This window comes from Lissotriton helveticus, chromosome 1_1 (genome assembly GCF_964261635.1).
Source record: "Lissotriton helveticus chromosome 1_1, aLisHel1.1, whole genome shotgun sequence".
Classification (NCBI taxonomy): Eukaryota; Metazoa; Chordata; class Amphibia; order Caudata; family Salamandridae; genus Lissotriton; species Lissotriton helveticus.
In genome coordinates, this window is record NC_136057.1 from 1,239,345,746 (window position 1) to 1,239,371,383 (window position 25,638).

At 45.3% G+C, this 25,638-nt stretch overlaps 1 pseudogene; it reads left to right on the forward strand.

Moving 5' to 3' along the window:
- LOC144763759 (uncharacterized) overlaps nucleotides 1-25,638 on the forward strand; it is a 94,123-nt pseudogene that overhangs the window by 31,373 nt on the left and 37,112 nt on the right.

Here is a 25,638-nt window from a genome sequence, read left to right on the forward strand (position 1 = left end):
GGCAAAGCGTACTTAAGCCCCCCTCGCCATTTCCCCAGCCTCTTTGATGCATCGGACGCGCCGTGGATGCCTCGGGAGTGGACACGCTATCTCCCACCCTACCGCTTTCCCAGCGTGTCTGAGTAAGGGATATGGCAAAAACGTTTTAATGTTTTACTTTTTTTGTTGTAGGAGAAGTTACAGGGCGATTTGGAAGCATATGGGTACAGAAGGGTACCTCAGCACGCCACATAGGGGTGCCAGAGCCAGAGCCCAGGAGCCTCATGGCAGGTTCCTGGAAACCGTGTCGGCGCCCCGTTGGTCCTTCGGGCGGTTGTGGGCCTGAACAACCGGGGGCTTGCCTAGCTACGCTCCACCCCAAAAGGGGTGTGAGTACAAGGGACCGATGGTCAGGTGATCCTGGAAGGGATTACCAGAAGGGGCAGTACATAGGTGGTTCGCCACAGTGCTGCTTGGCTCATCAGGTGGGCAGGTGGCGAGAATGCTGCCTGCCCTTGGATCGCCCGTAAGCTAACCCACAATGATTACATAACGTTGTGTGTAATAAACCTGCAGCAGTTTTTCCCAAGTTAACACTTGTATGGAGTGTATTTGTTTGCGGGATGCATGCTAAGAGGGGTGGGGGCCTGTTGCCATGATGGTACTATAAGCATCCGCTGTTTACGTACAAAAAGCCGCTCCTAAAGTTCTCATTTTACATTTCTAATATGCTACAGAACCAACGTCAGTAATTAAAACAATCATGTTTTCTGACCACTCTACATCGTAAATTAATTTGTGTTGTTAATATATTGTTCTATTTTGTAAAGTGCTCTGACATCGTAATAGACATTGCCCACATGATAGAATTCATGTTCCTTTGAATAACAAATGTAATCCGTGAATGACCACGCTTGTCATACCATCTGACATGATTTCTGCGGATTCTGCCTCGGTCATACAGCAGTCATTGGTGACCAGCGAGCACCAAGACCTCCTCGCAGAGCCCTTCTCTACACAAGACCTACAAGCAGTCATCGCCCTTAATGCCAATGCACACAGACATGGCGGGCATGACGCCACCGCCACTGGTATGACGGTCGTGCATCCAGCACAGCTCGGGTGATTCGAAGGGACGCCACAGCACTGCCAGTCGCAGATAACCCTTTACATGAGTAGAACGTGAAATGTAACCTGTAATTTTGCAGTCAGGCCTGCCACCTTTACCACCAGGCCTGGCTAGGGCTGCCAGGCAGCGCAGCATTCATGCCCCCCCCGTGTGGCGGCAGAAGCCGGTGCCCGTCGTCCTGCCTTTCTTTCTGACCAATTTCCCTAAAGCCTCCGCTGGGCAGGATGCCACTAATGCAGCCGTACAACAGTGGCGCGCGCGCGGGCGGGTGACTGAGGGCCAGGGGGTAATCAAGCTTACAGATTAAGGCTCTCCAAAGCCCGAAGATCAGCACCGCTCAGGGTGTCTGTTAACTTCTCCAGCGCCGGGGCTTGGGCCTGCGTCACGTTGTGCGCGCGCCAAACACTTCTGCAGCGCTGACCTGATGGAGGGGCCGCTTTTGGCGGCTTAATGTGAGCCCCCCACACATGATACCTACAACCCATGCTAATGAGCTTGTCACGTTCGCCGTGCTGATTCAATTAACGTAGTGGCAAAAATGTAGGCCGTGGTAGCTTGTATTTTTAATTTTTTTTATTTATTTTATTGAACTTATATTGCGCACAGCTACCCGCAATGGGTTTCCCGGCGCCAGGGACAGACTAGAGAAGAAAACAAGCAGTGGCTGAAGATAAAAACAGAATTAAGGAATTTAAAACAAAAAAGTCTTTAAGTTTTTTACGGAAAACAGAAAGGCTGGTTTCTGTTTTTAGCGCCAGCGGGAGAGCATTCCACATCTTGGGTCCCAGATATGCGAATGAGCGGCCTCCCATTTTTGTCAATCGAATCCTAGGAATCACAAGATTGTTGTTGTTGGATGACCTAAGAGAGCGGCCAGGCTGATATGGCTGGGCAAGATTGAGCAAGTAGCTGGGAGCAGAACCCTGACGAATCTTAAATAGAAAGCACAGAGTTTTAAAGACCACACGATCAGAAATTTTTAGCCAATGGAGGTCACGCAAAGCTTGCATTGCGGACGTTCTCCGTGGAACATTGCGCAACAAGCGCGCAGCTGAGTTCTGTACAACCTGGAGTTTATGCACTGGGGTGACAGCTCCCACCAAACATGGGACAGCTGTCATTTCAGAAGATGCAGTGGCACCAGGGCCCTGGGGTGGAAGGGTCCACTGGACTAAAATTATATTTTATTACTACCCAATCTGTAGTCAGGTGAGACAAATTTAATGCTTGCGTTGGGGGTTCATGCTTTGCAACGCCACTGCCACCTACCCCCAACCAGGCGGTAGTACGCGACCATTCAAAGCCTGAACAAATATACAAGCAAGCAGGGAGATAATAATCACATTGTGCGGTCGACTTGTGGAGCTACCCCGTAGAGCACAGCTTTCCAAACTTTTCATGTTGGTGACACACCTTTTTGCGTAAAAAAATTCAGGGACACGGTAACGCGAGCGAGCGAGCCTGAACCACCTAAGGGGGGTGGTTTACATGGTTAAATTGATGCACCGGCGGCACAAGGGACATGTAAATATGCCCCTAACTGTGTAACACACAACCCCACACACACCTCCACACACACAACCCCATACACACAACCCCACACACACACAAACCCACACACACAACCCCCCACACACAACCCCCCACACACACAACCCCCACACACAACCCCACACACACATAACCCCCCACACACACACAATCACACATGCACAACCCCACATATACACAACCCCACACACACACACAATATCCCACCCACACACAACCCCACATTCTAATGTATTTTTTTTATATAGCGCAAACTCGACTCGAAGGTGTCAGAGCGCTTTACACGAGCACCAGTTGTGTTACATTCATGTTAGGCAACGGTAGATTAGGTGATTTGCCCAAAATCACAGAAAGAAAAGTAAAAAAAAAATAAAAAAATTAAAGACACTGATGACGGAATTAAACTTATGAATTATGCTTAGATCTCGCACATTTTACAAAAATTGATTGATAAAGTGCATAGCATACTCCGACGCCCGGCTACAACAAGGCACTGGACAATGTGCACAGATCATGAATCTGATTTCTTTCCTGATGTCGATGGTACGGATGCCATGTTCCAGCAACCGAGACGTTGCCCAAGTACGTGATTTCTGGAAATTAGAAGCAGATACCTGCTTTGTAAAAGGCGGGCTTTTCTCGCCTCGGTGAGTCGCTCCTACTTCTGACGGGCGATGACTATTCCAGATTGAAGGAAAACCTACTTCTGTGCAGAGTGCGCTGACCAAAGAAGTTAAGCAAAACAAACGACTACAATTCTCCTTGCTCTCTGTCACAGGATTCTCGGCCGCTCTAGCCATTAGGACACATCCTCTCCCTTGTTACAGCCATTAACAGGAGGGTCTGAAGATGTTTCCTAGGAAGGATTCTATGCCATGTTGAGGCGCCGGGGGCTTGGGCCTGCGTCACGTTGTGCGCGCGCCAAACACGTCTGCATCGCTGACCTGATGGAGGGGCCGCTTTTGGCGGCTTAATGTGAGCCCCCCCACACATGATACCTACAACCCATGCTAATGAGCGTGTCACGTTCGCCGTGCTGATTCAATTAACGTAGTGGCAAAAATGTAGGCCGCGGTAGCTTGTATGCACTGGGGTGACAGCTCCCACCAAACAAGGGACAGCTGTCATTTCAGAAGATGCAGTGGCACCAGGGCCCTGGGGTGGAAGGGTCCACTGGACTAAAATTATATTTTATTACTACCCAATCTGTAGTCAGGTGAGACAAATTTAATGCTTGCGTTGGGGGTTCATGCTTTGCAACGCCACTGCCACCTACCCCCAACCAGGCGGTAGTACGGCGACCATTCAAAGCCTAAACAAATATACAAGCAAGCAGGGAGATAATAAGCACAATGTGCGGTCGACTTGTGGAGCTACCCCGTAGAGCACAGCTTTCCAAACTTTTCATGTTGGTGACACACCTTTTTGCGAAAAAAAATTCAGGGACACGGTAACGCGAGCGAGCGCAGCGATCGAGCCCGAACCACCTAAGGGGGGTGGTTTGCATGGTTAAATTGATGCACCGGCGGCACAAGGGACATGTAAATAGGCCCCTAACTGTGTAACACACAACCCCACACACACCCCCACACACACAACCCCATACACACAACCCCACACACACAAACCCACACACACAACCCCCCACACACACAACCCCCACACACAACCCCACACACACATAACCCCACACACACAAACAAACCCACACACAAAACCCCACATACACACGCACAACCCCACATATACACAACCCCACACACACACACAATATCCCACCCACACACAACCCCACATTCGAATGTATTTTTTTTAAATAGCGCAAACTCAACTCGAAGGTGTCAGAGCGCTTTAGACGAGCACCAGTTGTGTTACGTTCATTTTAGGCAACGGGAGATTAAGTGATTTGCCCAAAATCACAGAAAGAAAAGTAAAAAAAATGAAAAATTTAAAGACACTGATGACGGAATTAAACTTATGAATTATGCTTAGATCTCGCACATTTTACAAACATTGATTGATAAAGTGCATAGCATACTCCGAGGCCCGGCTACAACAAGGCACTGGACAATGTGCACAGATCATGAATCTGATTTCTTTCCTGATGTCGATGGTACGGATGCCATGTTCCAGCAACCGAGACGTTGCCCAAGTATGTGATTTCTGGAAATTAGAAGCAGATACCTGCTTCGTAAAAGGCGGGCTTTTCTCGCCTCGGTGAGTCGCTCCTACTTCTGACGGGCGATGACTATTCCAGATTGAAGGAAAACCTACTTCTGTGCAGAGTGCGCTGACCAAAGAAGTTAAGCAAAACAAACGACTACAATTCTCCTTGCTCTCTGTCACAGGATTCTCGGCCGCTCTAGCCGTTAGGACACATCCTCTCCCTTGTTGCAGCCATTAACAGGAGGGTCTGAAGATGTTTCCTAGGAAGGATTCTATGCCGTGTTGATCAGGTGGGCAACTAGAGCCTAATATCGGGGGGGGCTGAAAAAGATTTGGGGGGGGCTAATTCTTCCAGCCGTAACCAGAGCGGCTGTAAAAAGGGATCAAAACACAACAAAAGCCTCATTTACAAGTACACGGTGTTTTAAAGACCTGTGAAGTACTTGGGTGCGGCTGCAATTAGACGACGCCAGCCCGCGAAGCTGTCGCAGCCCGGGCTGACACACACGAGGGAGGAGGGGGGCGGGGTGAAGCGCGGTGAGCCCAATGGGTGTTGCGCGCCTGATGCCTGATGTGGATTCTTAACCGCGTAAACAACGGAGACCACAGGAGCGCATTTAGAAACTGCACCAGTATATCAATATTCATTGCCTCCCCTTTGGAAGTCGCCGCAAGTGGCCTGCAGCACCAGAGATTAGTCACGGATCCGCGAGACGTGCACCAACGCACGTCTCGAGGGGGCCTGACTGGTGCGACACACCTATGTACAGGGCGCGACACAGTAACGTGTCGCGCTACACAGTTTGGAAAGCTGTGCCGTAGAGGTATGCATGCAGCTGTTTTAGAAACACGTTTAAAATGAGCGATGGCCACTTGGTTCAAAGGATCCAGGTCTGATGTAGCCACCAAAGCGGGTATTGGCCCTTAAAGGCCAGTCTGCTCTTGAGCCCAGAAGGAAACGTGCAAACGCGAGTTTCTGTATAACCTCCATTTTAGGGTGAAATCCACTGATAAAGGGATGCAGTTGGGCTGTGCAGTTTGCAGAACATCCCTGGGAAAGGGTCTTTTCTACTGTGCATTAGAGCTAAAGGCATCCCTCTATTCCTTATGTATCATCTCGTGCAAATCAAACACAGATAGGTCACAGGAATAGGTAACAGGAATCTTTGGAAAGTACCTATTACACCTGCAGGGAATTTGAGAGCCAATATGTCATACTTTAAATCTTAGTACCAGGAGAAAAAAACTCAAACTATTTTCACATAAAATAACAGATACAAAAGCTGGCCATCTTTCAAGGCGACAAAGAAGCCCAGAGCAACACAAAACAAAATGTTTTGGTTGTCTGGAGAGAAAAAATAGATTATAACAAAAACAAACAAGCCCGCGCCTCATGAGGCAGCGAGAGGAGGGGGCCTGCGCCGGATCCTTTGCGGGAGCAAGCAGCAAGGCATGATAATTGCTAACATATGGCACTGCTGCTCGCTCCCACAAGGGAATCGCCAAATGCGCATGTGTTGCCATTCAAAGCAATGCAACGCTTGCACGTTTTTGCCCGCAAAGCAGTGCCGATTGCTAAAGGTCTTTTTCCTATGCAGCGCATGCGCGCTGCCTAGGCGAGACCTAAAAAGGGAGTTGCCACATGCAAAGTTTAGGTCAGTGGCTAAGATTCAGTAGGTTACGGGTAACGAGAGTCTCGGGCTCGATATGAAGGATTTCTCTTCAATTGGTTTCTCAGTGTCTTGCCAAATACGACACTGAGGATTTTTCAGATGACAAAGGAGTGGGATAGTGAGCACACGCTTTAGTGAAGCCAGCAGAAGCCTTCCTGCGGGAAGGAGTGTTCATTGGCTTTTGACACAGTGAGCCCTAGCCCATATCCTTCACCCACTTCAACTATATTTACGCCAAGATGTTGGCTTCCTTCTCCCTGCCTGTGAAAGAGTCTGGGGGATTGTGCCACACCTTCCTGCCTGTATCGTGAGGAACAGACTGCCTTTCTGACACACTCAGCCTCTTTCTATTATCTGTGACCATCTTGAATGAATTTTTATCATATTTAGGCATCTCAGGTCCTCTGAGACATTTTTAAGTGATTGGCTACCGGTGCGCCAGAGAGTCCTGTTCAAGGCCATGTGCATAGCACACCAGGCCTTCTGGAAAACTGGCCCCAAAATCACTCGGGACTTAATCACTCATTACATGCCCAACAGAACCCTCCGCTCCAGTCAGACCTTCCTTGCAAAGGCCCCCAAAATAAAAAGATCCAGGACCGGAGGCAGGACGTTTTCCTATAATGGCGCCAGGGCTTGGAACGCCCTCCCGCTACACCTCAGAGCCAACCCCAATCTCTTGGCTTTCCGCAAACAGCTGAAAACTTTTCTATTCCATTCAGTCTAGTTAACTTCTACTCTTCTTTCCTCCTGGGCCTTTGGGGGGACCACGGTATTCCCAGCGCTTGGACGCCTCCGGGCAGCAAATCACGCTTTACAAATGTACATCCTATCCTATCCTACATCCTATTTCTAACTGCCCTCAGCAATTTACCTGTATCCTGTAGTTTTGGGAAGACCACCTATGAGATTAGCAATGAAATCATGATCAGTTCTTAAAGTAGGCTTATCAAAGAACACTGTCTAAGGGTAATTGGAAATTGCCATTAGAAAAATATGTCATGTCTGCCAAGGCAATTAAACAATCTGTGGCATGGGTTCAGCAAGTTAACACTGAGAAACTGACCAACAGGAAAAAAAAGTGTGCTAAAATGTGCTATACCAACAAGAATAAAAGGCAGATACTTTTAAATGGACCCAAGAAGGAGATCAAAACATTTGGTTTCAGACATAAAAAGTAGTTCGCATGTTGCTAACTTCAAGGAGTGCCCTGAGAAAAGTGTGTATGTTATTTTGACAAAGTGTACATAGACAAAATTCAACAAGGAGTTTCTAAAGTCACAGAAGCAAGTATCAAGTATGAAAGAAATGGAGGTGGAGGTATTGATTCACACAAAGGGATGGTGTTGATGTTGAAGGAAACTGAATTGTCAGCAGGGAACATAATTACACCACCTCTGTGTGGCAACTCATTGTTCATGATGTTTGATTTCAAGTTATGGCCGATTCTGGTTTGTCATTCTCCATAATTCCTAAATAAATGTTTGAGAAGTTCTTCTCCTCTAAAGTTTTAAGGCTCAACAAACCAGATGCGAAAGCCATTACACATGATGGCAACAGCATTGACTTCTTGGATATTTCATTGCAGAAACAAATTTTAAAGATAGATCAGTGAAGATGAACTTTTATTTGCCAAAAACGGAAGTCTACAATCTAGGTTGAAGAGATCAAAACTCCACAATATAACACTTTATCGATGTGACCAAGAACCTGTGCTGCTGGGGTTTGTGCACTGTACTGCCTCTAGACAGTGACTCAATGAGGGATTAGGTGTGGACAGGATGGGCCATCCAAACAGGACTGGGGAGGGGTTGTACCCAGCCCCACTTACACTTTAAATGGCTTTGACTTCTGCACATACAAAGGAATCTGACACCAGGCTAGACATGCTTTGTGTTGCCTCAAGGCAGGTTGGAGCCTTGAGAGGGGGAGAACTTTCCAGAACCAGGTGTGGGGGTAGGACTGTGAGTCCCCCTCGCAAAGGCTGGCACAAAGTATAAATATCAGACCTCCAGAGCCACTCATCAGAACACTTGTGGGCCTGTTCAAGATTTAGGAGGACTGCCCTGCTGCAAGATGACTGCCTTGCTGTCTGAAGAAGGGAGATGGAACCTGCTTGGCTTTTTCCCAGGATACCCAGATTGACTCCAAGTCAGTTGGCTGACCTGCCCGTGTATGCTACAGGGAAACAAGAAGATTCAGATGCATCCCTGCAACTGTTCAGCTGACCAGCTGCAGCTGGACCTGCCTGAGCTCTGCCACTGGACTTTGCTGGAGTGAGACTTGATCCCCAAGAGGTGTTGTCCCCAGATCCTGTACCATTGGTTGACATGAGTGGAAGCTCCTCGAGGATGAAAAGGTGAAAGTCCTTAAGTTTGGGCTCCTCCCCACTGCAACTGGCCTGTTTGTGTTGAACGTCTGCCACCCACGGAGACTGCTGATATGAAGCTCCAGTGAGACCTGCTCTTCTCACCAACAGTGATGATCCGCGACGACCAGCAGCACAAGACCCGCACTTCACGCTACAGCAATGACAGACTGCAATGACTGTATTCATGCTACAGCAATGACCATCTGCGATGCTCTAACCGCCCTTCGCACCGAAAACCTCTTCCTCGCACCAGAAGTCTTCCTCACAGCCTTCTACAACGTGAATGGAACTACACGCATAAGACTTGAGTAGGTAGCTTTTCAGTGGGACTAATCTAGTCCCTGTATCAGACCAACACTCCATCATAGTCTGCCTGAACTTGTGACTTTGCCCCAGTCTAGTACGACCAGAGGACTGCGAGTGGCACTTTCTTCTTTTTGGTGCTATTTTCACTAAAAACTTTAAAATGTACTCTCTCAAGAGCTACTGATTTGACTTGTGTTGTTCTGGTATTATTTAATGTATTCAATGTATTCTATTCTTCTAAATTGGTTTGGAATTTCTTGTGTTGTGTTTTTACTTAATTATTGTTTGTGCACTGCATAAATACTTTACACATTGCCTCCAAGTTAATCCTGACTGCTTTTGTGCCAAGCTAGCAGAGGGTTAAGCATAAGTTAATTTAGTGACTGGTTCACCCTGACAAGGATGGTGATTGTTGCCTCAGAGGAGATTACCTCACTATACTGGGCAGAATTTTGCTGCTCCATGAAATAAGTTAGATTGGTTCCGGAGCTTGCAGTGTGTGATATATTTTGGTCTGAGACAATTCCTCGGAAGTGAATGGGGGGTGGCCAATCACTCAGTGGAAGATGTCTTGAGCAAAAGGATGCATGCAATGATGCAGAAGTTAACAAAAAACGTCATAAGGCATGGCCCTTTCAGCACCGGGACACCCAGCTATTTTTGCGCAACATGGGGTCCACCTATCAGACTAGGGCAATGAAGTGTTTATGAAAAAATATTGGGTGGACCTGGAGATCGCTTTATTGCAGTTGAATCAGCCCTAGAGCTACACAGGTGGGGATACTTGGGGTTGCGGTAGGCCACCCTGAGCCATGGCAGTTTACACAGGTGATCCTAATGCAAAAAGCACACAGTCCCAATGGGAGATGGCTAATGACCGGATTGCAAATACTACATGTATCACTGTAATTCCCGTGGGTCTGTAGTGGTTTCGGGATGGATGTAAGTAGTTAGTCTTAAACAGCACTGAATGCTCATATCACAGATAGGTTAACCCTACTTGTTTATTGCATAAATCAATTATAAATAAGGCTCCCTCTTTACCGTTTTTACGGATTTATACAGATAAACACAGGCAGAAAACAACGTGTTTTCTGTCTGCATTTATTTTTAAAAGTGGATAAATACAGAAAATTGGGCTCTTTTTAAGTGACTCTCCGTGCTGTCTTTGATTAATTAAAGGCCTGCAGCTGAGAATATGGACAGCATGGGAAATTAGAAAACAGGATGAATTTCTTTAAATAATGGCATATGTCAACATACATTTATGGTATAATGCTAGTTTTTATTAGTGGATATACTGGTATGTAATATTTTACAGCTGAAATAGCTAAAACACAACAGACATCAAATTATGAGTGTGCGTCAATCAGTTAAATAAATATGGAAATGTACAGTTTTTCATCTTCATTTATAAAAAAAACACAAAATAAATATGGATAAATACATATAAAATGGCCCAAAAATTAATATGGATAAATACAGACGGAAATGTTGAAAAAATAAATACCATAAAACCGAGAGCCCTAATTATAAATAGGGCTCCCGATTTTCCGTTTAAACGGATTTTTACATATAAATACAGACGGAAAACAATGTTTCCTTTGTCTGTATTTATATGTAAAAACGGCAAAATACTAGTAAATTTTGCCGGGCTGCCCTGCTTCATCCCAGAGTTGAATTCAGCATCTGTTTGTCAAGTGTATTTCTGGGGCCTCAGGGGTCAGATTAATGGCAACGCCATTAGGCTCAAAGAGCATCGCCCCCCCCCTCGTGTGTGTCAGCCCGGCTGGGGCAGTTTCCTCGGGCACACACACAGCAGCACCCAGTACTCCACAGGTCTTTAAAAGACCATTTATTTGCTAACGAGGCTTTGTTGTGTTTTCTCACCCCTTCACCCACCCCTTCATCCCTGCATCTCCGCTCTGCATATTGCAAGGAGAATCAGCCCCACCAGTAGCCCCCACCCCGAAATTTGACTCTAGTTGAGCCTCTGTGTCAGGTAGTATGTGTCCGCGCTGGGAAGTAGTTGTAGAAGTAATACCGTTTATGAGACATTCTCCATGTGTGTCTCAGTATGGGGCTGTGTATTGTGGCAAAGTGCAAAGTCTCCCATGGGTCTTGCGTTGCTGGTCTTCTGAAGAATCCCTTCTAAATATAAAAATGGCTGCCCACGTGCAGCTCTCATTTAAGATGTGTGTGTGTGCAGTTGATTATACCTATGTGCCTGGCTGTGGGGAGAGATGTATTTCACTTACCACGTCAGCTATTCAAATCAGAACTGGGGACATTTTAGCCGACCTGCCAACACACTGCTGCTCCTCCTCTCTTTCCTCACTGTTATCATGGGGTAGGGTAGCCTTGATGGATAGCGCAAGCATGCAAGGATCCCTGGAGCAGGTAGACCAGATTAGTTGTGGACGAGCGGTTTCAGTTCCTTTTGTCCGCAGGAATCTTGGAATGCATTTCTTTTGAAATTCAAATAGTGTTAGTTGCATAGTTATTCAAACTATTATAAGTATATTCAAATATAGATTTTCATCTGATGCCTACTGCTCCTATTCTAGATGTCCTGGGTATCAGTTGTAGAAATTCCAAAAGCGCAACACTCAAATTGCACTGGAAGCCAGTAAAAAGCGATTTGTGAGTTTAATTTGCCCATCTTGATTCAGATTGGGGTTGGTGGAACTTTCCAAAAGAGGGCACATATGTATACAGAAATGGTGCTGCTTAGAGGAAATAGCTGTACTTGTCAGTTTTTGTGTGGGAGGGAGATTGAGTACAGTTGAAACTGCATATACATATTTAGCTCCCAACCCATTCAGGAGCAAAGAACCCGAGTAGGCAGACAGCAGGTACACCATACCTTTAAATAACAAAGTAAAGTGTGCCAAGGCCCCACCCACCCTTCTCTACCCAAATAACTGAATAACATATCCACTACTCAAACTACTTAATATTTTACTATACTAATTTTCAACACTAATCCTTTATGGGTTCCAGAGTGGCGTGCTACATGCCAAAAAAGCGCTTCAACATCCATCAGGGGGAACAAGTGCTATATGAATGCAAACCTTTCTTCCCCCTTTTATCCCTCTGCTATCCTTCTCTCTCCAAATAACTGACTCATATCCACCACTGAAATTACTTTAATATTTCACCATATTAATTCACCACTAATACTTTATGAGCTTCTGCGGCCTTCTGGCTTGTGGTGTCCCTTTTGCATTGTGATCAGTGTGTATTGAGTTCGTTGCCATTTAGTTTGTTGTTCCCTCGGCTCTTGTGTCTGTGTACAAGCAGTTGCACATGTGTTTTTGGGGACTGAAATAAATGTGGAAAAATACTAGCTATAGCGTCATCTTTTGCTTGTAGCAAAAATAAATGCGGATAAATACAGAAAAAAAGCCCCAAAAATAAATATGGATAAATACAGACGGAAATGGCAAAAAAATAAATACCATAAAACCGGGAGCCCTAATTATAAATAAACTTGTAAAAGTATTTCCCAACAAATAATGTGGTCTGTTTCTGTGAGATGTAAATTTTCCATCTGTTGCATTAGCAAGAATAACAAATGGCAATGCGGCTAGAGGTGGGAGCGTTAGGAGCATGAGATCCAAGGAACACCTATTTAATATTTGATACCATTTCTGTTTTAACAGCTGGAATATGTAAGTCAAAACTAAATAAATAAGCGACTTCACGCAACAACATTGATTCATTATCGTAAAAAACAATCGCATTCCACGTGGTTTGAGAATAGCACTTAAGCCCATGTTATGTAGAATAGAAATAACAAAAGATTTGTAGAGAAATGGTATCAAATATTAAATAAGTGTTCCTTGGATCTCATCCTATTAATCGTGGAGGAATTATCTCATATTTTGACAAATTTGGAAGAGGAATTGTCTAATATCAAAGAAGAATTAATTAAACATGAGAATCTACAAGAGACATTGGATGACATCAACAAAAAACTCGAAAAATATGAAAGAGAGATACGAGAAAGGAAGATAAAAAAGTATCGCAGAGATACTATTGATTATAAACTTGAGGAAGTGTATACCTGGGCAGAAGTTTACAGTCAAAGAAGATGGCAACAAAAGCCACAGACGAGCTCATCACAAGAAAGTGTAGTTTCAGACTCTGAAGTAGCGCAAAACAGGCAACCATTACTTGAAGAAGCCAGCACATCTACGAAAGCGAGCAGTGCACAAGGATCAAAAGGAACAAAGGCGGCGTTTTTGTCTATTAGTCCGGCAGCGAACAATGCACCAAACATAGTAAAACCCAGAAGGGCAAAAGAAACAGAATCAGAGAAAGCAAAGAGATCATTGAGAAGCACGACAGAGGTGACTTAATCATTAATATATCAAGAACAGAACTAACTCAAGATCAAATTCAAGTTCTCAATAAAGGTATATCATTTTGTCCTACTTACAGCAGCAATATCGCTGAAACTGAAATTGCGATCTTCAAGTTTCTACGCATTCTAAGACAAACTTTTTTTAGCATACTACCTTTGACAGAAGAGAACACAGTGAGTACAGTGTATGTAGAATTTAAGAAAAAAGTACTTATCGTGCACCATCTTCGCACAAAACAATAGACATTTTAGAACGTCTAGTCAAAACTGACTGTAATAAAATCAAGTTTGGTAAACCTAAGAAATCAAATTTCACGGAAAAGGAATGGAACATCCTACAAAACATGGCAAAGAACCCTAATCTTACCTTTCAAAAGGCGGAAAAAGGGGGCGCATTAGTCGCCATGAATACTGATTTTTATTACAATAGTGTGTTGAAGCATGTACAAGATCAAGGTATCTACATGAAACTTGACAAAGATCCAACACCGGAATTTCAAAAGATTCTCAGACATATTCTCAAGAAAGCATCAGCGATGGGGTGGATCAAGCAAATTTTTTTATCAATTTTTGGATAATCTATATCCTAGGCGTCCCCAGTTTTACATGCTACCAAGAGTGCATAAAAGTTTAACATCACTGCCTTTCAGACCAATAGTGTCAGCATGTGGATCCATTTCAGAATCACTGGGTCGATACTTAGATAATTTTTTTGCAGCAAATGGTACAGAATTGGGTAGAATTCATATGAAGCACATATAATTATGTGGATAAACGAAGAACCTATGGAAAGAATGAAATAAAAGAAGTTTGAAACTCATTATTGAAAGGATTTCATGGTTATTTTAAAGGTTTCTACACATGGATAAGGAACAAGTGGTTCCTTGTAAATAAGTGCGCACATCCCATAGGAAGGGATTTTTCCCAACCAGATCAGTTGTTACTATATTTTCAAGGCACTCTGACCAAGTGCAACGGATGGAGCAGCACTAAAATATAGGATTTCAAAATTAGATTGAACTTGATAATATTGGTGTGCACGGAGCACCTTTCTTTAATATCTTTTTTAAGCATTGGATGGCACATACTACATAACTGATGGTTTCAGGATGGGTGTCAGCGGTTAGTCTTAAACAGTGCTGAGCACTCTGGTCGCCCGTAAGTTCAACCTACCTGTGTACCATATAAATAAATTAAGAATAAACTTGCAACAGTTTTTCCCAACAAATAGCATGTGTTCTGTTTTTGTGAGATGTAGCATGTGCGTCTGTCGCATTAGCAAGAATGGCATATGGGCTAGAAGTGGAAACAGTAGGTTGGGGGCAGGTCATGCTTGCAGACCATTGCCAACATGGCAGGGGCACATGCTGCTAACAAAAAAAGTATACTTTGTTTATTGCTTGATGGTATAGACCAGAGATCTATCTGCTGGTGGCCATTGTAAATTACTGTCTGCGATTGGTATGCCAGGACCATGTAAATCAGCAGCACTGAACACAGGCTATGTGGTGCCAGTCCTTTTGATTTGGCCCGAAATCAGGCCATCATAATGATGACACTTGAGCACTTCTGCTGCCTGCCGAAACCATCATTGCAACGTGAAAACAATACAAGAAACTCAACCAAACAAACACAGAATATAATGGTAAATACTTATGACTTGGAGTACCGATAAAAAGGAGGGCCTGTCCCATGCAGGCCCCCCGTGGCTAAATCTTTTCTTTAACCATGTTAGATCTGAATGGCGGGAAAAAATAAAGCTATGGTACGTTTTGCACTACTATAAATCTCAATTGGAATAAAAAAAAATGAATCTGTAAACTATATTAAAAGGAAAAAATATTCAACCATATGTGGAGGAAGATGTGTGTGTTTGTGTGTGCGTGTGTCTTCTTTCTCCATTACTATTGTTTAAATGGTCAACTCCAACCATATTCGCAAATCAAATCTATCTTTTATATTTCATAGTCGAGTCAAACATTTAGCATGAGTCATGGGTCAGATCTATAGTAATAATTATGCCTGTTTAATGTCCCCATCTCTTAGCTATATTTCCCCACGATAATCTCTTAGGAACGTACTTCAATGAGCTCAATGCAATGTACTGTGAATGGTAAAAACAGTGTAAATCGTTTTCAAGTTATAAACTAGTTCACTACCGAACTAAACCACGAGATCGCGCAATAGCCCATGGAATAGCAAGGAAGTATTTTATTAAATTATGCGTTTGGTGTTTAGCATAGCGAGGACATAGTAATCGATTACATGTTGAGGGAGAGGGCAAACATTTGTACGCCAATACACATATGTCAGTTAGTAAGTAGTATAAAACAGCTTCATAACGTTGAAAAATTGGAAATCATGTTAGACTATCACAACTGGGTACGTTTTGCAATGTTGGTGCTGCTCAAACACAATAGGAGACCGTGGTTGGAGATAAAGGAACATTTCTTCAGGGTCTCCATAGATTGATTAGCAGGAGTGCGTTTGAAGGTGTTGGAAGCATCCAGCCTCAGCGCCGAGGGTACGTCGTTCCAGATCTTGGGAGTGAAAGCAGAGAACGAGGAACAAAAGGTGGAGGTCTTGCTGCAGGGTTGCTTGCCTCATGAAGATTGTTTGTACTCTGAAGAGGCCTATCATTGCCTAATAGTGTGACCTTCCTCCTCAAGAAGTAAAGAGTGTGACACACACTAGCCTAAACGTGTGCTTTGTTAGAATAGTAGTAATACGGGTAAACTAGTGGCTAAAATCACTGTCACTGTTGAATGAGGTTTGCCTTTGGGGGGGGGGGGCTGTTTGAATGGTAAGGCGGTCGGACAGCCAGTATGGATATTCCATCCTCAACCCATGACAATACTAAGGCATCGATAAATTGCTTTACAGTCTCACAAATTTGAGAGATTTAAGAAATGTTTGTTGTGAGATTCTTTTGCAGCGCCATTTATGTGAGCAGCTAACTTGAAAATTACTGTCTTATGTAAACAAGCATTTGCAATGCATTAGGTCTCGCATTTACGCGAATTTAAGCTATTAGCATTGTAATTAACAATGCATTTTATTTATGTTTTAAAAAACAAAAATAATAGTCATTGTCATTTACAATGCCAATAGCTTAAACTCTCGTAAATGCGAGACCTAATGCATTGCATATACAGGTTTTTAACAGCAATCACCACTAATGCAAAGTGAAAAAAACAGTACAAAATATAGTTTAACAAAGCATCAAAAGAAAAGGTCGCATAGTCTTACCCCTAGATGGGCAATACAGCGCCATGATGGGGTCAGTCTCAAGCGCACTTCGAGTCTTGACAGAGCCATAAAGCCTGCAGTGCAGAAAAAGGATTCTTTTCTGCATACAATGCATGCATGACGCAAATAATGAACTGTGCTAAGACAGTGTACTTTTGGAATGTTAAATAGTCCCTCACATTCAGTCACCCTGAACAACGTACGACTGAAGTACTCCTACAGGCACAAGAATCAGGAAAGCCATTGACTCACAAGAAGGGGGATTGACTCAAGGCCCACTCAGTGTGTGTTGGAAGCAAAAGATCTGCTCTGGTCGATAGACCGCTAAGGCTGTGAGCCAGTTTTCACAAGGACCCTTCTTGGGCTATGGCTAATGATGATAAACTTTTTTTTTACTTTAGTTTAGCTTTACTTCCTCTAGAAGATATCTGTTAAAATTTGAAACGTCGGAGACTGTAATGAGTTTACTGTTTTATTCCGACAGCAACCTCCACACGCCACAACGGCAACGCAGGCAGACAACTGTCACCCCCAACTGACATTGGAACATTGGCCTGCATACGAGAACGAGCTAAGGGATAAACCACGGGAGGTAACAATAAGGGGGGGAGGGGAGACTATAAGGGACAGCTTTGCAGTATTTACCACTAGATGAAAAGAAGACATTACAACACATCTCCCTCCAACATAAAAAGGGAACAAGGTTGCACAGGGCTTTAAGTGGGCCGGGTTTCACCGGCAGTTAGTTAAAAAGGACTTCAAAACAGGTCCCTATCGGGCTCTGTTTTGTGCCCTGGCACAGGCGGTCCATTATTTTAGGTCTCGGCTGACGATAGCAGCGCACATGCACTGCTCTCGGCATTCGAGAGCTTCTTGGAATCAATACAGATTCTAAAGCTCTCGGAGACGGAGTTGAAGCCCCGCCCATTTTTTACTTGGGTAGCGACATCTTCCATGCAAAACGCTGGCTTCTGATTGTGAAGGAGGCTTCTTAGTCCCTCCTTGTTGCCGTCTTGTCTCCTTTTGGCCCCGCCTACTGGGATTGGATCGTTTTCTGGCGGCATGACACGTTGTCCTTCATTAGTCGGTATGAACTTTTTTCTTCACATTCAGCTTTGGCAAAGTCAGCAGCGTGTTTATTTTCGCATCGCGCTTTCACTTAAAGTCTTCACTGCTCTGTCTGTGCCCTTTTCTTACAATTAATTTGGGGGGGGGGGGTTGTGTGTGTGTGTGTGTGTGTGTGTGTGTGTGTGTGTGTGTGTGTGTGTGTACACACACACACACACACACACACGAGGGAGGGCAGTTGGGTATAGAAAATGTGTACATAACAAACGGATTGGCAAGTGCCAAAGATGTTCCATTTCCCATTACTTTGGAGAACGAGAAACAAACAAATCCTAAAACAGCGAAACACAGACCTTTTGAATAGAAAAGCCCTCCTGCACAGATTGCTTCTGACATGTGCCGTTCGTCATGAAGATTTGTAGCATTGGAGCCGGGTGTGATAAATGATCCTTTCTGATCAATAGATAATAATTAAGTAATACTGCGGCGTGGGTGGGTGATGAGGGCTGTGGGCTCTGCAGAGAGGAGTCCCAAGGATGGTGGCTCGAAGATGGCGAGTTACAGTGTCTGGTGTTTACGCCGTACAGACACTAGTCCTAGCACGTTAAGAGATCATAAAAGTAAAACCTGCACCCGCAAAAACTGTGTGGGGCAGATTACTTCAGGACCCAGTGTTAAAATGTTTTGGAAGGCTCAGATGGAGCGGTAAAAGTAGGAGGAACTGATTAACTTTGCACGTTTGTGGTGGGGCCTCTGTCTCAGTACGTCTGCATGCACTTGCCTCTTCTGGACAGGAGGGATATTCCTGCACTACCATCATTCTTGGGTGTGTGACTGTACTGGCCCCGTGGAGAGGATCTGCTCCACCCTCATAGGCAATGTGCCTGTACTGGGTAGGGAGAGTGCGCGTCCTGCTGGTATTAGCAGCACTCGTGGTGTCTTTTCTGGCCTTACTTAGCGAAGCTTTGGGGCTGAAAGTATCTGCACTTACCTTCCTACGCACAGAAGGCGTGTGGCTGATGGGTGTCTGCTTGTACCTCCACATACAGGCATATATACACAGAGTGTGTGAGTGTAGGGGATACCTGCTTTCATCTACCCTCACATCCTGCACAAAGAGAAAACTAAAGAATATCTGCCTGTAAATACTCTCGCAGACATACAAGCATAAGGGTGGGACCGATGGGTACCCGCGCTCTCTATTACCTGTGTTTCTCACACGAGTTATTGGGGATCTGTGATTTCCTCTTTTGGCGCATTTCTAGGCCCTTGCGGGTCACCGGGCTTGCGTGATTTCTCGCGGCGCTCTCCAAGCACCTCCTCTGGGCAGCATGGCAGTCACTCTGGACAAGGAGGCCTACTATCTGAGGGTGAAGCGCCTTTACAATAACTGGAAGATGATGTATTGAATTGTTCCCTAGTGGGAACCAGAAGAGACCGGTGGTTCAGGATGTGTGTGCATGCGACCTGAGAGCAAGGAGCTTGAGGGGAGCAGAAGGTTTACTCTTGAATTTTACTATCGACATATTTAGGCTTTCGTTATTGTTCATTTTGATGGGCCTTTTTTTCCTGCCACAAACTGTTTGGCCAGTTAGTGTTTTGCCATTAGGTATTGTTACAGTAGGTGAGGTAAAACAAGCATTAAAAATGCAATAGGTCTCGCCGTTCATTAAGTTAAAGCCATTTGCTCTGCTGTACAATACCCTTAGCAAAGCAAATGGCTTTGGCTTAATCAAAAGCGAGACCTATTGCATTTTCAATGCTTGTTCTGGACTGCAGTGACAGCAGACACATTGATGTGTACGTGCTCACACTGCTTACCCCTCACTAGTGGAGAAATTGCTGCAGGACATCATGCCAGGTGAGGGTTGTAAGGGAAGGGAAATCCTTTAACAGTCATTTTCTCTCTGGATTTCCCTTCTCTTTTTGAAACTCAGGAGCAGCAACATTGTTGTGGTGTCACCAGGGCTTTAAGTGGAAGCTTTTTGTTTTTGTTTTATAAAACTTTCTATTGATGACAAAATAAAACATTGCACAGATATTCAATGAGTTGTTGAGCAAGGTAATTTGCATATAATCAATATCAATATACATTTCCTTTGTCAATACTGCCTCTTCTCTACCATATCTACCTCATCCCTCCTATCCCCACTCCTACACACTAAGCCCAGGGGAGGAGGAGAATGCAACAGGCCGAGGGGACTCACAAATGTTTCCTCGATATATGTTCCAATTGCCCCATATTTGTTTCCATTTCCCTGGGCAGCCTTGAGATTCATAAACAGTGTTTTCGGTTATCATGCACCAATCCATGTCCCTCATCCAAGCATCCACCGTTAATGTCTCCGTAGCCCTCCATGCCCTAACTATATTGTGTTTCGCTATTACCATTCCCAACGCTGCCCAAGTTTTTTTCTTTACTCTTCCAAGTCTGTAGGCTCCCAAAACATTGGCCCCAGGTTCCAAGTTCGTCCCTAGCACCTCTGTCAAACATCGGAGTACTTCTGCCCAATATCTCTGTACATGTATACATTCCCAAATGATATGGAAAAACATACCCTCCTTAATGCACTGTCTCCTACATTTGGGATCCTTCCTATACCCTATCCTGACCAGTGCGGGACCTGAGAGTTATAGTTTATGTAAAACCTTGAGTTGTATTAACTTAAGCCGTAAAGAAATTGCCACCTCTTTTGGAAAGGCGAGGCCCTCCAGCCAATCATCATCCTCCAGGTCCTGAACATCATTTTCCCAGTGGCTGCAGAGTTGGAGGAGGGGATCGGGCTCATTATACGCAAGTTTCTGGTAGGTCAGGGAGATTGCTTTTTTATGCATGAAATCAATGAGGATTCTGTCCTCCAAGGGGCAGGCCTCCATGGGCACCGCATCCCTGGGTATTGCTTCCTGCAGGGCATGTCTAATCTGTATATATCAGAATATTTCTTGGTCGGCAAGTTCATAGTCTTGTTGCAATTGTGCAAAGGCAAGAACACCCTGTGATCACAGGTCTCCCATCCAAGAGATTCCAATCTTGTCCCAGTGGTCGAATCCCTTAATTGTCCTCAAGGTTCCCAGTTGTTCTGTATCCCATAATGGGGTTGCTTGTGGGATCTTCCCTGCTCATTCCAGGCTTCTGCTAACTGTGTGCCTTATATGGACTGCAAGAATGGCAGGGCCTGTGAGTTGCAATTGCGATGGTTTGGTTTAGAGAGCTCTATGGAAGCTCCCTCCTAGAAGGATCCATCTACCCATTCTGTAGCCAGGGTCGTCCTGTGTCTTATATATGCAGTGATTAACAGCTGTGAGCTGTGCCACTCTATAGTATTTCTTAATGTTAGGGATTCCCATGCCACTACGATATCACCCCCTCACCAACTTCTGGGCGGCCATTCGGGGTGGCTTCCCGACCAACAACAGCTCTCTCTGCTCGCTGTCTATAGCTTTGAAGTAGGAGGTGGGAACAAGAAACAGTACGTTAGGCAACACATACAAGAAGCGTGGGAGAGACATCATCTTAAATAATGCTGCATGACCAAAGAGTGACAACGGAAGAGTTTTCCACTGTTGTACATCAGACCTCAATTGTTGCAGCGGGGCAGGAGATTTTAAGCATAGACTTGCTCAGGATCAGTAGTAATATACATACCAAGGTATCTAAACCCCTCATCTTTTCTCTCCACAGCATATCCTCTAGGCAGCAGGGGAAACCCTCCCCTCAACATGAAAATTGTTGACTTTGTCCAATTAATGGTATAGCCCGAGTATTTTCCAAAACTTGAGAAAATATTGAGGACTATTGATTGATGACTGGGGTGATGCCAAATACAGCAATATGTTGTACGCATAAAGGGAGACACGATCCTCCCAACCCTCTGCCCATTTAAGTCCCCTGATCAGTGAGTCTCTGCGTATCCATGATACCAATGGTTCTAGTAGCAATGCAAAAAGCAACAGCGACAGGGGGCAACCCTGCCTAGTCCCTCTATTAAGAGCAAAACTTGGAGATTTTTTTTATTAACTACCACCTGTGCTTACCGGTCATTATACAGAATTCTTATCCAGCCCATGAAGTTGGGACCAAATCATTAAAAGAAATTAAATGATAATGTCACTTAGTTGGTCTCCAGCCCTTATGCTCTCAGGTCAGATTGTGTCGATTTGCCGCCCAATGTCTCCATCTTGGATCTCACACTTCTGTTGCAGTAACAGACTAATCAGTTGCCGAGTCTCTCAGAGTTTCCCAGCCCCATCGGAGATGCCTCATGCTCAGCCAAGCCTGTTTGCCTACTGGGGGTCTCTCCCTCCATTGCATGGGGTTATTGCCCTTCGCCGGTGTCCATCCATCCACCCAGTCTTGTGCCGCCTCTGGGGTGTCAAAGAACCATGCCTTTCCCTCTGATTAGATGCACAGTCTGGCTGGAAACAACAGAGTATTTCAGCTCCTTGTCTTTAAGTACGTTTTTAATGCCCAGGAAAGAGCGTCTTTGTTTCTCAACCTGTGTTGTGAAGTCGGGAAAGTTATCATGCTGTTTTCGTATTTGACCAGTGGGGCGCTGTGGGCCGTGTGCAATACATTATCTCGGTCTCTGAAGATGAGGAGTCTAGCCAAAAGTGGTCTCGGTTGGGCTCCTCGTTTTGGCCTGCTCCCCGGTACTCTGTGGGCCCTTTCAACTGAAATGTAGCTGGAGAGGTTCTTAGGTTGTAGGTATTCAGTGATCAGTCTTTCAACAAAAAGATCCACCATTGCCGGCCCCCAGAATTCTAACTTTGGTACATTGTGACCTTCCCTCGTATTCATCAAGTGTACTCCCCATACTTTTGCTAGCTACTTGTAGATCCTGGATTTGTTGTTCGATTAGTTTGGTATCCTGGTGAAGGTTGGAGATGACTATTTCCATGATTTTAACTTTTTTGCTCATCTTCTGCAGGTCAGTTCTGATGAGTGTTATTTCTGTCATGATTGAATCCATTCATCGTTCCAGCAGGGATGTACCCCATAGATTGCTGCCATAATGTCCTACAGGGTGGGGTCGCCCCCTTCTAAGCTTAACTGAGGGGAAACAGTGTTTATTATTCTTTTACAACGCTATGCCTTTACGATGCAACTTTTACAACGCAAGTCGTTACAACGACTTGCGCTGGGGGGCACTCCAGGATAGGGAATAGATTAATTTACTATCCAACTCCTTCCCTACTATCCACGGGAACTGGAGTTGGAATAGTAAATTAAACTATTCACTATCCAGCGCCCCCCAACGCAAGTCGTCGTAACGACTTGCGTTGTAAAAGTTGCATCGTAAAGGCATGCGTTGTGAATGCATGCGTAGTAACGACATACATCCTAACTGAGCCATTATGTCGGCTTTGCCCGCCACCTCCACCTCGGCAGGTTTATGCATTCTGTATTTGTCTAGTTTAGCTTGGTGTGTGCTTTTGTGCCCTTTGATCCCAGCCATCTCTTGTACGAAAGATGAGGGGGGGGACAATCCAAGACATGGCCTCCTCTAGTCCCGTTCAATACTACCAGCTGCCTGACCGCAGGGAGTGAGGTCTACTCTCCCCAACTCGGCCTATACGGGTTCCCTTGGGGGACGGCACTTTGTCACCAACGTCGTTTAGTGAGTCCCCTCTCCCCCCACTCACGAATTACACTTTCTACTATTATGGAGTGCCCGGTCTGGGCTCATGTCTGGTGCGTCCTCACCCAAGCAGTCAATATTTAACCCAAGGGCTCAGGGCGAGCACTCACTCCACCTCTGGACGTTCTACCCGCAAATATACAACTTAGCATGTTCTCTGCTTGACTTTGAATGGGGGGGAATCTGAAGGAGCAAGAACAACTCCAGGTCTCACAGAGACTTTCCCCCCTCCACTGATTATTTGTATTACTGAGCACTTGTATTACCTCGGGTTGGAGTTGATTCTGTTGATTCTCACCGGAGACTCCTAAATAATGTCAGTAGGGCCCTCCTCTAGGGTCTTATATTGCCACAGTAAACATTAGTGAGATCCGTCCAGTCAAACCATCGACTCCTCCGATATGCTGGCGAAAGCAATATGGCCGCTCATCACATTCACTCGTCGCTTGCACCCAGCTTCTCCTGAGGCGCAGGTTATTCCTGGCGGCTTCCTTACCTTAGGGATGTATGATGGGCACCTCAAGCTCTGCTGTTTGCCGCACAGGCAGGCAGCCAGCCACCGCACTAGCAGGTCGGTGCCTGCTGCTGTCACAACTCGGCTTGGTCAGTAAACCCAGCCCAGGGCTCTGGGTAGCCCGCAGGCCTCAGCATGCCCTTTCTCTGCTGTGGGCCCTGCAAAAGATCACAGGCGTCTTGGCGGCTCCTTTACCTTAGGGATGTTTCATGGGTTCCTCGGGTTATGCTGTTTTCAGACTATGCAGCCCCCCGTCGCACTCGCAGGTCGGCGCCTCCTGACCTCATGATGCAGCTAGGTGCGTAAGTCAAGCCCGGGGCTTCGGGTCGCCTGCAGGCTTCAGCAGCCCTTTCTCCGCCACACACCCCCCGTAAAAGATTGTGTGCGTTCTCCTTGTGTACCGCCGGAGTCTCCAAACTCTTACTACTCTGTTTAGGTGCACAGCCAAGGATTTCTGGACGGATTAATTACAGGTGGAGGCTAGAGCATTGCAGAGCTCCTCTAGCTCATGTCCTTCTTTGCTGGAGCGTAGCCACACCCCTCTAAGTGGAAGCTTTTTCAATATTATATACTAGCCATAGTTGCTATTTATTTATATCATGCAACTAACAACCATTGACAAAGCCAATACGTTGGTTTGACCTGTGCTACCCCATATGCTTATTTTATTAACTGGCTGATGAATTTCTTCTAATCTGTTTGAATTTGTTGTGCTTCGGGGGGTCTCTGGGGAGTGAGCAAGCCCTGTCTGGGTTGGAGATAGTCTTCCTGGATGAGACAACAGGAGACGCCATCTTGAAGTCAAGCATGCTTCAGTCATAAAGGGGAGAGAATGCAAATAAAAACGCTCTGACGCGCTGCACGCCTAAGGCAAGCCCATCTGTGCCCGTCAGTGTCCCAGAAACGGCCAGCACCAGCCATGCTGCCATGGCACAAAAAACAGTAAGTGTCCTCAACTAATGTACAGTAGGAAGGAGCTTTTACTTTCAGACCCAGCTAACTGCATACAAAAAATGCAGCTACGATGTGGCGGGGGAACATGTGATGGAATGTAGCAAGTGCAATTCCAGGCAAGCGCCTGGGCCTATGAGCTCACCTCAACCTAGAAGGCATCCTCAGGCAAGTCAACTTAAGCACACGTTTAAGACGACCCTGAATAATGCTCGCTTTGTGTCTAAGCATACACAGACATCTTTGATTTACTTAATGAGGAGCTTCTTGACTTGCTCTTCCTCACTGTTAGACCTGGCACCATTAGCGTGGGTCTCCCTTCCATTTTTGCTGTTACCTCATGTGTTTTTGCTGGTGTTAGATGCTTTGAGCACTGTGTCACTGCTTTCCAGTGCCACAGTGCAAGTGCTTCTTACTGTAAATTGATGTATTGATCAGTGGTTCCATGATTGGCTGGTTTAGTTTGCCTGTCAGACCCCAGTACAGTGCACCAGGAGTGCCCAGGGCTTGTAAACCAAATGCTGCTGGTGGCCTTGCAGCACGGGTTGTGCCACCCACAGAAGCAGCCTTGTAAAATGTGTCTAAGGTCTGCCATTGCAGAGCCTGTGTGCAGTCTTGTACTGTCATACTGACTGGGCAAGTGCACCCACTTGCCAGTCCCTAAACCTTCCCT